This window comes from Primulina tabacum, unplaced genomic scaffold, assembly GCF_025594145.1.
Source record: "Primulina tabacum isolate GXHZ01 unplaced genomic scaffold, ASM2559414v2 Contig653, whole genome shotgun sequence".
In the NCBI taxonomy this organism is placed as follows: Eukaryota; Viridiplantae; Streptophyta; class Magnoliopsida; order Lamiales; family Gesneriaceae; genus Primulina; species Primulina tabacum.
Genome location: NW_027459830.1, coordinates 34,839 through 48,028, shown reverse-complemented (window position 1 = coordinate 48,028; position 13,190 = coordinate 34,839).

Sequence of the window (13,190 nt, the reverse complement as noted above, 5' to 3'; positions counted from 1 at the left end):
AGGTCACCCGACCAGAGTTCATCTCTTTCGACCAAGGTTTATCTCTCCTGACCAAGATTCAGATCAGTCGACCAGGTTTCGGGTTACCCGACCAGAGTTCATCTCCCTCAACCAAGGTTCATCTTGTCCGGACAAGATTCAGGTCACCCGACCAGGGTCTAGGTCACCCGACCGGGGTTCATCTTCCCTGACCAGGGTACAAGTCACTCAACTAGGGTTCGTCTCGCCTAACCAGGGTTCATCTCACTTAATAATCGAAAAATATCTTTCCAGATCGGGGTCCTTACCATTGGGCCGATGGCTAGGAGACAGGCCTGCCAGTATGGGTCACCACGACTCGAAATCACTAGCTTGACAATCAGTGCCCATGACAAGACCAGCACAATAAGGGTCGCCATGCCTGCTGACAAAGCACATGGCATGAACAGTTGTTAGAGAACATGACATGAGCTGAAACGTCTACCGTTTTAAAAGTGCGGAAATATTTTTTTTTAAAGCTCACATTTTCGAAATAACATTTAAACGTTTCTGATACATGCGTTGTACAGAAAAATATAACATTTAAAAATGATCTTAAATATTTGACAGTAAAAAATAGTGCAGTTTAAAATAACCAAACTCATCCCAAAATCATAAGTAAACATGAACCAGTCAAAATCTTAAAAATCATCAACGTAGGAAATTATTCATCTCCACTCAATCTAATAATTATAATGAGGAAAATATGCGGTCCTCGGGTCGTGTCGCCGCATCAGGTCTGCCTACTCAGAGTTCGGCACCTCCAGTCCCCTCATCATTAAGCTCACCTGCATCACTCACGCCTAGTGAGTCTAAAGACTCAACACACCTGCATCGTTAATAGCAAATACATATACATAGCACACAGCAGTGAAAAATATCATATTCAACATACCTTTCATGAACTTTAAAAACGTAACATAAACGTGTCGTGTTAAATCATGATGTGTCAAAACATCTCATCAATAATCATCATTCATCATTCATCATTCATCGTTTATCATTTATCGTTCATCATTCATCATCTATCGTTCATCATTTATCATCAGTGAATTCAGTTCATTAGAGGTGACTATCGTACATCATCATTTACGATGGATCCATCATACATAGAACCGCGGTACCCGGCGGCTGTCAGACATCAGTGACAGGATTACCCATCCACTGTGCCTAGGCCTCATCATCAGCATTTACATATACATCTTAAACATTTACATATACTTCGATAGCCACAACTAATTCCCGTCATTCAAAACATTATCATTTTCATCACTTATAAAAATCATGCACCAATGCAATTTTTCTTAAATCCAAGCATGCGACATATATCTTCATAAAATCTTATAATCGTGAGCATGATGCATAAACATTCAAAATATCATAAATTTGTGCTCAGGGCGCTGTCAGGACCAAAATCTCAACCCGGGTGCAAAATGACCATTTTGCCCTTGGAAACCCGAAAATTATCATTTCAACCCTGGACCTCTAAAATTGACCCGAAACTTACCAAACTCCTTAAAATGTCCCAAAACTTATTTATAAGCATTCCTAGACGTAAACTCGAGCCAAAATCAGAACTTAACCGATTCGTTTTTAAACTTGGACCGAGGTTTCGATTTTAACCCGAATCGACTCGAAACTTGACCGAATTTTTCCCAATTTGTTTACCATATCTTAAATACACTTAAAGCTCCTAAAACATGTACTCACGCTCCTAAAACCACGGCTGAAACTTCCAAGAAATTTGCCACCCTCGGCCATCCCCTTCCCTTGCTCTCATCTCAACACGTCACCCCAAACCATATTTTCTTTCGGTCCTCTCTCACTCCACCACTTGTTCAGCCGATAACACTCACCATTAGGACCTAACTACTCTTCTTAACTAAGCCTAACCCAAGCAACCAGCTGCTGCACCACCCGTGACTCCCAACTCACACCAAGCCTCTGAAGACCGAGCTTCTCCCTCAACCAAATTCCCATGACTCCCTCCTAACAACACACTAGGCTCTACACCGTCTGAAACATGGCTGGGTTGGGTTTGAGCACATGCACAGCCCGATCTTACCCCTTTGCGCGCGATCCACCGAAACCATCCAAACCCCCTTGCTGTAAACTCACGGTTTTTAGTCCCCACCCCCTACAGATCGTTCCCAACCCAAAGACAGCAACCTCACAAGTAAAGGGACCCATTCAGCAAGCCATGAGACAGCCCCCTTGCACTCAACGTGAAAATATGAATAACATAACATATAATGCATAGAAATGGTGCAAAAACCGAAATATTATCCATGTGCTTAACTAGATCAAATGATTTCATGAAGGTTCGTACACACAACAGTAATATTGACGTGTATGAAGCAAAACAAAGTAACAAGCGTGCCTGGGGATGATTTGGTGAACAAAGCAAGAAGAGGGAGACCCGAGAGGATTTATCCTTTGCCAAGACTGGTGTAGTCGAAAGTTTCCTTTGCAAGAATGGAGGATGACCGAATTATTCAGCTGAGATTTGATGAAACCGAGAGGCTTTTGAATGGAAAAAGGGGTGATCGGCTGATGGGGGGTTACGGGTAGGTAAAGAGATGCTTAGGATTAAATGATATTGTTAATTAGAAGATTAGTGGACAATAATCATGTTAATTAAAATTTTAAAAGATGTTTTGTCATGCCCCGAGACGGGGGTTGTTGACACCGGCGTTGCTCTCAAATTTACATTCGAAAACAACAAGCATCAGAGTACAGAATTCAGAAACCAGTCTTTTATTCATAATACGAAATAAATCAATTGTCTGTTACAACTCGAATACTGATGTTTTACAGCGGAAATGTAAAACCAGACATAACATTGTCTTAACAGATACAGCGAAATTAACATAACATAAACTGAGAATAATAATCTTCTTCACCAGCCCCAGAATTGGATCTGCTCTTTTTCTTCTAATATTTCTTCCTCGTTCTTATCTGAGATATGTTTGGTGGGTGAATGATATGATTGTCACTCAGTAAGCAGGGGCGGGAATAACTCCCAGTTTTCGAAATCGTTTTCATCAGAAACAGTAATACAATAATATACAGAAGACTCGTATTTTCATAACAGAAATCAGAATTCAGAATTTACATGTTTCAGATCAGAAATCAGAATTAATAAGCACTGAGCACGTTAGTGAATTTCATGGCTAAACTGATATCAGTCCCCTATATGTTCTCTCCTCTAAGGGGTGAGGCCAGAATAGGAATCAGAATTCAGAAATGTTTAGAATATATATTCCTACCACTAGTTCGCTAGGGAGTTTCAGTGCTTCAAATCATATATCAGAAATCAAACATACAGAAACTGAACTTTAAAACAGAATTATCAAACGGATTTCAAGATATTTATATATAAGCCCACTTACAGTAATTTGCTAGAATTTCGGTTGAAGTCTACTGGAATTCTGGTTGCTCTTCCTACTGGATTCTACTGCTCAAAAATAAGTACTCCTTTAGCTCGAAAATTCAAGTGATAGTCTCAAGATTTGTGTAACCCAATTCAGAGGTTTGAGAGTGTTATTTATAGGCCAAATTCTGACTGTTAGCCTCCCAATTAACGACCATAATTTGCCATTAACAGCCTTTATTCCATGTTAATGCTTCAGTTATAAGTCTAAGCTGAATCAGTAACTGTCTGCTGCTTTCTCGCTCTTCTGCTGCTGGATTCTGTCTGCTGGAAAATACATGTCTGCTGGAAAAATACCAGCTTCTGAAATATGAGTTGCTGCTGGAATTTTAGGTTCTCACATCTCTCCCTCCTTATGAGAAGTTTCGTCCTCGAAACTTGGTTGAACATGCTCCTCAAAGAGATAAGGGTATTGATCTCGCATCTTTTCTTCCAACTCCCAAGTAGCTTCTCTTTCGGTGTGGTTGAACCACTGTACTTTGACATATGGAATAGTTCATCTTCTCAGTACTTGATTTTTGTTATCCACAATTCGAATTGGAATCTCTTCATATTTTAGCCCTTCATTTAAATTTCCCTCAACCAACAGTGGTCCAGCTTCAAGAATATGACTAGGATCGAAAATATATCTTCTAAGTTGTGAGACGTGGAAAACATTATGGATTCTTGACATATCAGGTGGAAGTGCTAATCTGTAAGCAAGTGTTCCCATTTTATCAAGAATCTCAAATGGTCCGACGTATATGAGATTCAGTTTCCCAGCCTTATTGAATCGGATTACACCCTTCATGGGTGACACTTTCACATATGCCTTCTCTCCAACTTCGAATTCCACGGGTCTTCTTTTCAGGTCAGCCCTGCTTTTCTGTCGATCTTGTGCAGCTTTTAATCTCTCTTTGATCAAAGCGACTTTATCCACTGTTTCTTGGATCATTTCGGGTCCAACAATGGCTTTTTCCCCTACCTCATCCCAATACAGTGGTGATCGACACTTTCGTCCATACAGAGCTTCGTATGGTGCCATTCCAATACTACTGTGGTAACTATTATTGTACGTGAATTCGATTAAGGGCAGATGTTCGCTCCAATTACCACTGAAGTCTAGAGCACATGCTCTCAGCATATCTTCTAGAGTCTGAATTGTCCTCTCTGTTTGGCCATCGGTCTGAGGGTGATATGCCATACTAAGAGTAACCTTAGTCCCCATAGCTTGTTGTAAGCTCTTCCAAAAGCGGGATGTAAACCAAGGATCTCTGTCTGATAGTATGCTAGCTAGAACTCCATGCAATCGTACGATCTCATTCATGTACAATGTGGCTAGCTTGTCCAAATTATAGTTCATGCGGACAGGTAAGAAATGTGCAGATTTTGTGAATCTATCTACGATTACCCAGATGCCGTCATGACTTTGTCTAGACTTTGGTAACCCGACAACAAAGTCTATGGAGATATGTTCTCATTTCCATTCTGGAATTTCTAGAGGTTGCAGAAGTCCTCCAGGTCTTTGGTGCTCTGCCTTGACTTGCTGGCACACGTGACACTTAGAAACATACATTGCTACGTCTTTCTTCATTCCACTCCACCAAAAAATTTTCTTCAAATCTCTATATATCTTGGTACTGCCAGGATGAACTGAAAATTTTGAATTATGTGCTTCAGACATTACTTCTTGTCGAAGGTTATCGATGTCTGGTACACACAATCGTCCTTTCATTCACAAGATTCCTTTGTTATCGATCTCAAAATCTGGTGATTTCCCTTCTTTAACTTGCTTTTTTAGTTTCACCAGAGCGGAATCTCTATCTTGACTTATCTTGATTGTCTCTCGAAGACATGGTTGTGCTGAAAGTGATGTCAGGATTACTTTGTTCATATCCTTCCGACTCAAAGCATCGGCTACCTTGTTTGCTTTGCCTGGGTGGTAGCTTATCGTCAAGTCGTAGTCTTTCAAGAGTTCAATCCATCGTCTATGCCTCATGTTTAACTCTTTCTGAGTGAACAAGTACTTGAGGCTTTGGTGATCAGTGAAAATCTCACACTTAGCACCATATAAATAGTGTCTCCAAATCTTTAGTGCGGACACTACTGCAACTAATTCGAGATCATGCGTTGGGTAATTCTGTTCATACGGCTTCAACTGTCTTGACGCGTATGCAATCACCCTTCCCTCTTGCATGAGTACACATCCTAAACCTCCTTTAGATGCATCACTGTAGATGGTGAAGTCTTTGCCTTCAGTTGGCAATACCAACACTGGCGTGGATGTAAGCTTCTTCTTCAAAGTCTCGAAGCTTTGCTCACATTTTTCACTCCATTGAAATTTAGAGTTATTCTGTGTGAGCTTAGTGAGGGGTATGACTATTGACGAGAATCCTTCAACAAATTTTCGATAATAGCCTGCTATTCCCAAAAAGCTTCGAATTTCTGTCACATTCTTTGGTCTAGGCCAATCTGAGATTGCCTCTACTTTCTTAGGGTCCACAGATACTCCTGCTGCTGATATTATGTGTCCCAAGAATGTGACGCTCTCTAGCCAAAATTCGCATTTCTTGCACTTGGCGCACAGTTCCTTTTCTCTCAATGTCTGGAGGGTGAGACGAAGATGTTCTTTGTGATCTTCCTCACTTGACGAATACACTAGAATGTCGTCGATGAATACCACAACAAACTTGTCAAGAAACGGTTTAAACACTCTGTTCATGAGGTCCATGAATACTGCTGGAGCGTTTGTTAACCCGAACGGCATCACCATAAACTCATAGTGTCCATATCTTGTTCTGAAGGCTGTCTTCGGAATATCGTTTGTCTTGACCTTCAGTTGGTGGTAGCCTGACCTTAAGTCAAGCCTGAAAAACGCTATAGCTCCCTTGAGTTGGTCAAACAGGTCATCTATATTTGGAAGCGGATACTTATTCTTGATTGTGATTTTATTCAGTTCTCTGTAATCGATACATAATCTCATGCTTCCGTCCTTTTTCTTTACGAACAGGACAGGAGCTCCCCACGGAGATGCGTTTGGTTGAATTTGCTTCTTATCCAACAATTCTTGAAGTTGTTCTTTGAGTTCTTTCAACTCTGCTGGAGCCATACGGTATGGTGCTTTTGAGATTGGTGCAGCATTGGGCACTAAATTAATCTCAAATTCTACTTCGCGATCAGGGATTGTGCCAAGGAGTTCTTCAGGAAAGACATCCGGAATTCCTGAATAACTGGAATATCCTCTATCTTTGGATTAACTTCGTTATTTACCTCGCTGATCGATCATTGCTAGTTAGACTTTCTAGGTCTCAGAAGTAGAAAGGAAGGATTTATGTTCCTTATCTTTACCACGAAGTACGATTTCTTCTTGGATTGGGGTTTGACATTCTTACTCCGACAATCTACCATTACATGATTCTTGTCCAACCAATCAATTCCCAAAGTACACTGTATAAGATCGGCACTGAATATATGCGTGTCGATACTTATTTTATTCTATCTTAAAATTAACACGATTACTAACTCAAATCTTGAAACTAATATAGAATCTTAGAATATAACTCCTTATCAGCCGATTGCTTCAAGTCCCAATAATTATAAATTAGTTAAAATTTCTTTCAACCTTGAACGAAAGAAACTAAATCCTCAGACAATTCTTCTTTTACTAAATCTTTCCTTAATCAAGACTATGAGTCCAGCATGTTTTAACACAAACAAATCTCATTGGATGTCTTTCTCTTAGCATCCCAAATTTAATGTACATACCATTAAGTATTGACAAAAAATTTTCATACATCTGAATTTCAAAGCTTATATATAATCCTTATCTCATATTTTCATAAATAATATATTATCTGCGAGTTAAACAATTCATCTTAAGTCAGAAGCTTATCTTTGATAGGTAAATTCCCAAAAATGTAAGTCAACTTATATCAGATAGGTACATTCCCAAAATGATTCAACTTATCTTGGTACATTCCCAAATAATATTACACTTCTTTCTTTTCGTATGATAATACCAATCTAGTCTACCTTATCATCTCTCCATTATCACTGTTCTTTTTCCACTACATCTATAGGTACTTCTTCTTCTCTAAGCTCTTAATGTAGCTACTCTGATCAGTCATAATCTTCATCCAAAACAGGAGAGTGAATGTTCAGAATTACTGGAATGAACAAAATCAGTACTGTCTATGCATTCAATGGAAGAAAATAGCTCAAAATTTTTCGGTCTCAGAATTCCGTGAAAAATTTACTAAAAATCCTTCACATCAAGAACATGAATGGTACCAAGTTTGGTGTAAAAATGCTAAGCCGTTTGGAAAGGAAAATTTCTCAAAGTTTCAAAATTTTGGAAAATTTTACGGAAATGTTGATATCCCTATCTTAACGAAGGATTTTGGGGTTCGTCGGTGGAGCTAGAGCAATTGATTTGTTCTAGATTAGGTTCTCCTCGTCGAAAGCTTTCCAACGCCTACTCTTAATATTAAAAATTCCTCCTGGATCAAAAGTTATGGCCGTTTGAAGTTTGCGCGAAAAACACCTCAACTTCCATGCCATTTGCAAGGTCTACTGCATTCGCTTGCTGGAATACACTGTCTACTGCAATTTTGATGCTACTGCAATCAGTCTGCTGCTTTTCCAGCACTATTAGAACCAGTCTGCTGCATTCCGAGTCTACTGACCCAGTCTTCTGCATTCAGATCTTCTTGGTTCCGTCTACTGGTTCTGATTACGGGCTACTGGTTTTGGGTCTACTGGTTTCCATCTACTGGTTCTGGTTTCGGGCTACTGGTTTTGGGTCTACTAGTTTTCAATCTACTGGTTCTGGTTTCCCTTGGTGATTTTTCCCAACTGTACGTAGTTAGTCTATATTTTCAGTAGTCTATTACAGTATTTAATTTTCAGAAGTCTATTACAGTAGCTTATTTCAGTAACTTTCAAAACTTAATTTCAGAACTCTATCAGAACTTATTACTTCTAGTTCCTCCTCCCCAGATTATGAAACCTGGTTTGCTCTGATACCACTTCAATGTCACGCCCCGAGACGGGGGTTGGTTGACACCGGCGTTGCTCTCAAATTTACATTCGAAAACAACAAGCCTCAGAGTACAGAATTCAGAAACCAGTCTTTTATTCATAATACGAAATAAATCAATTGTCTGTTACAACTCGAATACTGATGTTTTACAGCGGAAATGTAAAACCAGACATAACATTGTCTTAACAGATACAGCGGAATTAACATAACATAAACTGAGAATAATAATCTTCTTCACCAGCCCCAGAATTGGATCTGCTCTTTTTCTTCTAATATTTCTTCCTCGTTCTTATCTGAGATATGTTTGGTGGGTGAGTGATATGATTGTCACTCAGTAAACAGGGGCGGGAATAACTTTCAGTTTTCGAAATCGTTTTCAACAGAAACAGTAATACAATAATATACAGAAGACTCGTATTTTCATAACAGAAATAAGAATTCAGAATTTACATGTTTCAGATCAGAAATCAGAATTAATAAGCACTGAGCACGTTAGTGAATTTCATGGCTAAACTTATATCAGTCCCCTATATGTTCTCTCCTCTAAGGGGTGAGGCCAGAATCAGAATCAGAATTCAGAAATGTTCAGAATATATATTCCTACCATTAGTTCGCTAGGGAGTTTCAGTGCTTCAAATCATATATCAGAAATCAAACATACAGAAACTGAACTTTAAAACAAAATTATCAAACGGATTTCAAGATATTTATATATAAGCCCACTTACAGTAATTTGCTAGAATTTCGGTTGAAGTCTACTGGAATTCTGGTTGCTCTTCCTACTGGATTCTACTGCTCGAAAATAAATACTCCTTTAGCTCGAAAATTCAAGTAATAGTCTCAAGATTTGTGTAACCCAATTCAGAGGTTTGAGAGTGTTATTTATAGGTCAAATTCTGACCGTTAGCCTCCCAATTAATGACCATAATCTGCCATTAACAGCCTTTATTCCATGTTAATGCTTCAGTTACAAGTCTAAGCTGAATTAGTAATTGTCTGCTGCTTTCTTGCTCTTCTGCTGCTGGATTCTGTCTGCTGGAAAATACATGTCTGCTGGAAAAATACCAGCTTCTGAAATATGAGTTGCTGCTGGAATTTCAGGTTCTCACATGTTTAAGCCCAATGAGCTTAAAAGTAGGCCCGTTAAATCCTAACGCACTCTCGAAAAATATTTCGTGTTGGAACGATTTTGAAAATATAAGCCGAAACCTCAGAACGTCCCCCGATTCGATTAAATTTGCGTACATTTAAAAAATAAAATCATGCGGGTAAAAATACCCAATCAAATCCCATTTTGAAAAATACCCTTAAAACACCTTATATTAATTTATTAAAATAAATCATGTAATGAAATAATTTTTCTGAGAATTCTCCGGTCTCCGTTCCTCGATCGAACGTGAAATACACTTAGAAACCCTAATGCATGAACTTTTAAAATTTCATGAATTAAATTCTACCATGCAATAATTATGCATAAAATAATTAATCACGAATTAATAAAATAAACATGCATTTAATGCTTTAAAACAATTTAATAAAATACCAAAGAAATTTAATAACTTGCATGCATGTGGTTCACGTGGAATTTCAAATTTTCGGGACATTACATGAGCAGCCTTCAAAAGATAATGCATGGGCAGATGTCTAATCAGAAAAATGTTTGTAACCTTCAATTGGAAAATACATTAATAATTTATAACCACCAACTATATAATAACTGATAATTTATTTATCTCCTAATATATTATATTGTAGCATTTTTCACTACTTAAGGCAAGATAATACTTTACCTTTCAATTTTCGCTTTTTCACTTGAATTTTATGTAGACTTGTTCTTGCTTATTCTTTTTTTACGCACATACGTGTAAACATACATACATATATATATAGATACATACATATATATATATATATATACATACATATATATATATATACACACACATATATATATATATATATATATATATAAAGTAATCTAAATGACACCCAGCATGATTCCTTCTTTCCAATATCTTTATTTCACAAATAAATATAATAATATTTTTTAAAAAATATAACTATTAAAATTTAGTTAGAAACTCCTCAATTCTTTTTGTATTTTTCAATTTAAGGTCTATCACAAAAACATTGAATTAATATAAATAAAATTTTATGAAATGATCATGGTGACAACAATAATGCTACTAAACGCTTATCGCAATACAGTAATAGAGATGAAAGCATGATAAACAGTTAATTTATTTTATCCACTGGATAACACTAACTTTTGTTGAAGTTATTATTACATACAAATACATAAATAAGTTTGCATGCCTAAAAATTAAGTGAAAAAAAATTCAATTAAAATTTTCAATACCAAAATTGAAAATGAGTCAAGTTATTAAAATTTGATTGAAACTAATAATTTAAATTATTTCCAAAAATGACATAAACATGAACATCAATAAGTCGGAAAACAATAACAACAAAGAGAAAATGAAATATATATAGATAGACAAGAAAATCGAAGATTCAACTAATATCATTAATGTTGAGCAATTGATAAACACGATTAAAGAAACACTTCTCGTAAAATTCAATTGTTTCATTAAAATTTATGCAAATATCACACGTATAACTAAGCAAACTACATTAATCAAAATCACATTAAAATATTAAAATAATATGAATATAAGCAAAATTTTATTTACAAATTGTTATAACTCCAAATTTAAAATTACAAATAAAATAATTATGAAGTGGGCACTATGGCAGCAATGCTAAATCCAAGATTTGATCACGAAGATAGAGTCGTTCAAACTAGTTGTCGATCAGTACACCTTCGTCGTCGTTTTCTAGATCATCCATAAGAAAATGTTCTATTTCTTCTAATCTTCTCTGGACAGAATAATCGAGCTCTCCACAGGCTGATTTTGTGTTGCTGTGGAACACTACCGTGCTGCTGACTCGTGTATTGCAGAGCAGTTTGATTTTGCTGGTGCATTAATGGAAGATCCGGCTGTCGCTGCTGAAACTGTTGGTGCATTAATGGAAGATCCGGCTGTCGTAGGTGAAGATGGTGTTGCGCTGGAACGTCGTGCTGCTGATCAGATTCAGTTCTCGAACGCTTGTGGGATGTCAGGTTCTCACTTTCAGAAGTCTCGCGTATGGTTTTACAAGAATCAGAAGCGGCGGCGGCCGGTTTTCTCTCACGAATCCGGCACAGAACGCAGTCATCTAGCTGAAAAAGTGGCGAACAAACACGGCATAAAAAAACATGTCGGAATGGATCGGACTTGAGAAAATTGCGGGAAAAAGGACCGGCCATATTTACAAAAACATGTTGAGAGAGTTCTTACCCGCATGGATCCGTCGGATGTCTCGGAGGCTGGTTAATAGTGTACTCGTGCATTATCCAGTTAGTCTTCTTTCCATTGGAGGCCTTCCCTTGGTAAAAAACCAAGGTCCTCTTCAATCCAATACATTCATTATTATCACATATTTTTTACCAATCGCCGTTTGCCTTCCAAAATCCATCACCGGCGGCTCGGTTCGGTCGACTGCCATTCATATACTTCCGGTCTCTCGGGGTAAAAAGTACATTAATCCATCATCCCCCCAACTTGTATTAGTATCTGCAACAGATAAAAATATTTTTTGAAAACATAAAATTCTTTATTAGTTAGTCAAAAAACATCAAAACACACATGCAAGCATATATAACAAAGTAAACCGCCCTCCTTAATTCTAACAAAATTTCTACAATCCACCCACTGATCACGATCATGCACACACCACACAATATATCACAAATCTATTTATAATCTAATCCAATACAGACTGAAGAAAGAAGAAAGTACCGGCCAACTCCCACGGATTATACTTGTAAACATCTACGGTGCGGATATAGTCGCATGTGAGTGGCTGGTTATTGATCCTTCTTGTTTAGAAGGAGCATGAGTTCTGTGTCTGTGGGATTGAAACGAAGCCCCACCGTGACCGGATTAATCATCGTCTGCTGCTGCATGTTGAAACTAAGTTTTTATCTAGGCCAAGTTCGTGAGAGAAAGAAAAATCAATAGAGGAATATATATATATATAGAGAGATATATAAAAAGCATTCTATTCGAATTTGGAGATAAATTAAAGATAAGTTTATATCTTAAAGAATATTGTTGGATCAGTTTTAAAAAATTTTTTGGTTTACTGTTTTTAATTTTCAAGTTTGGCTCGTAAGATATTATTATATTTATTTGATGACTATTTATTAGATTTAAACTCTTACGTAAAACCATATCTTAACATAATCGAAAATTTAAAAATCATATCTTAAAATCTTTTGCTTAATAAACAATAATTTAAAAGATCAAAATATATTAAAATGTTATTTCTTAATACATCAAGCAATAGATCCAAAGCATAAAATTGAGCCTCCCAGAAACCCAGAAATCTATGCCCACAAATTTTTTTTTTTGAAACTTGGACGAAATGATCTATCGTTTATAGGATTTAATGATTCTTAAAAGTGGTGATAATCAAAATAAATTATAAAGAATAGAAAAGAATTATGATTTGTTCATCTATCTATGGCCAGTTTATGTATTAGAATAAAAGGTTCTATGACAACAATTATTTATTTCAGACGATCTTCTTATTGCATTAAAGATATTAATATCTTTATGTATAATATTCAAAATTTAAATATTTTAAGTCATTGATGACTATTAATATTTAATG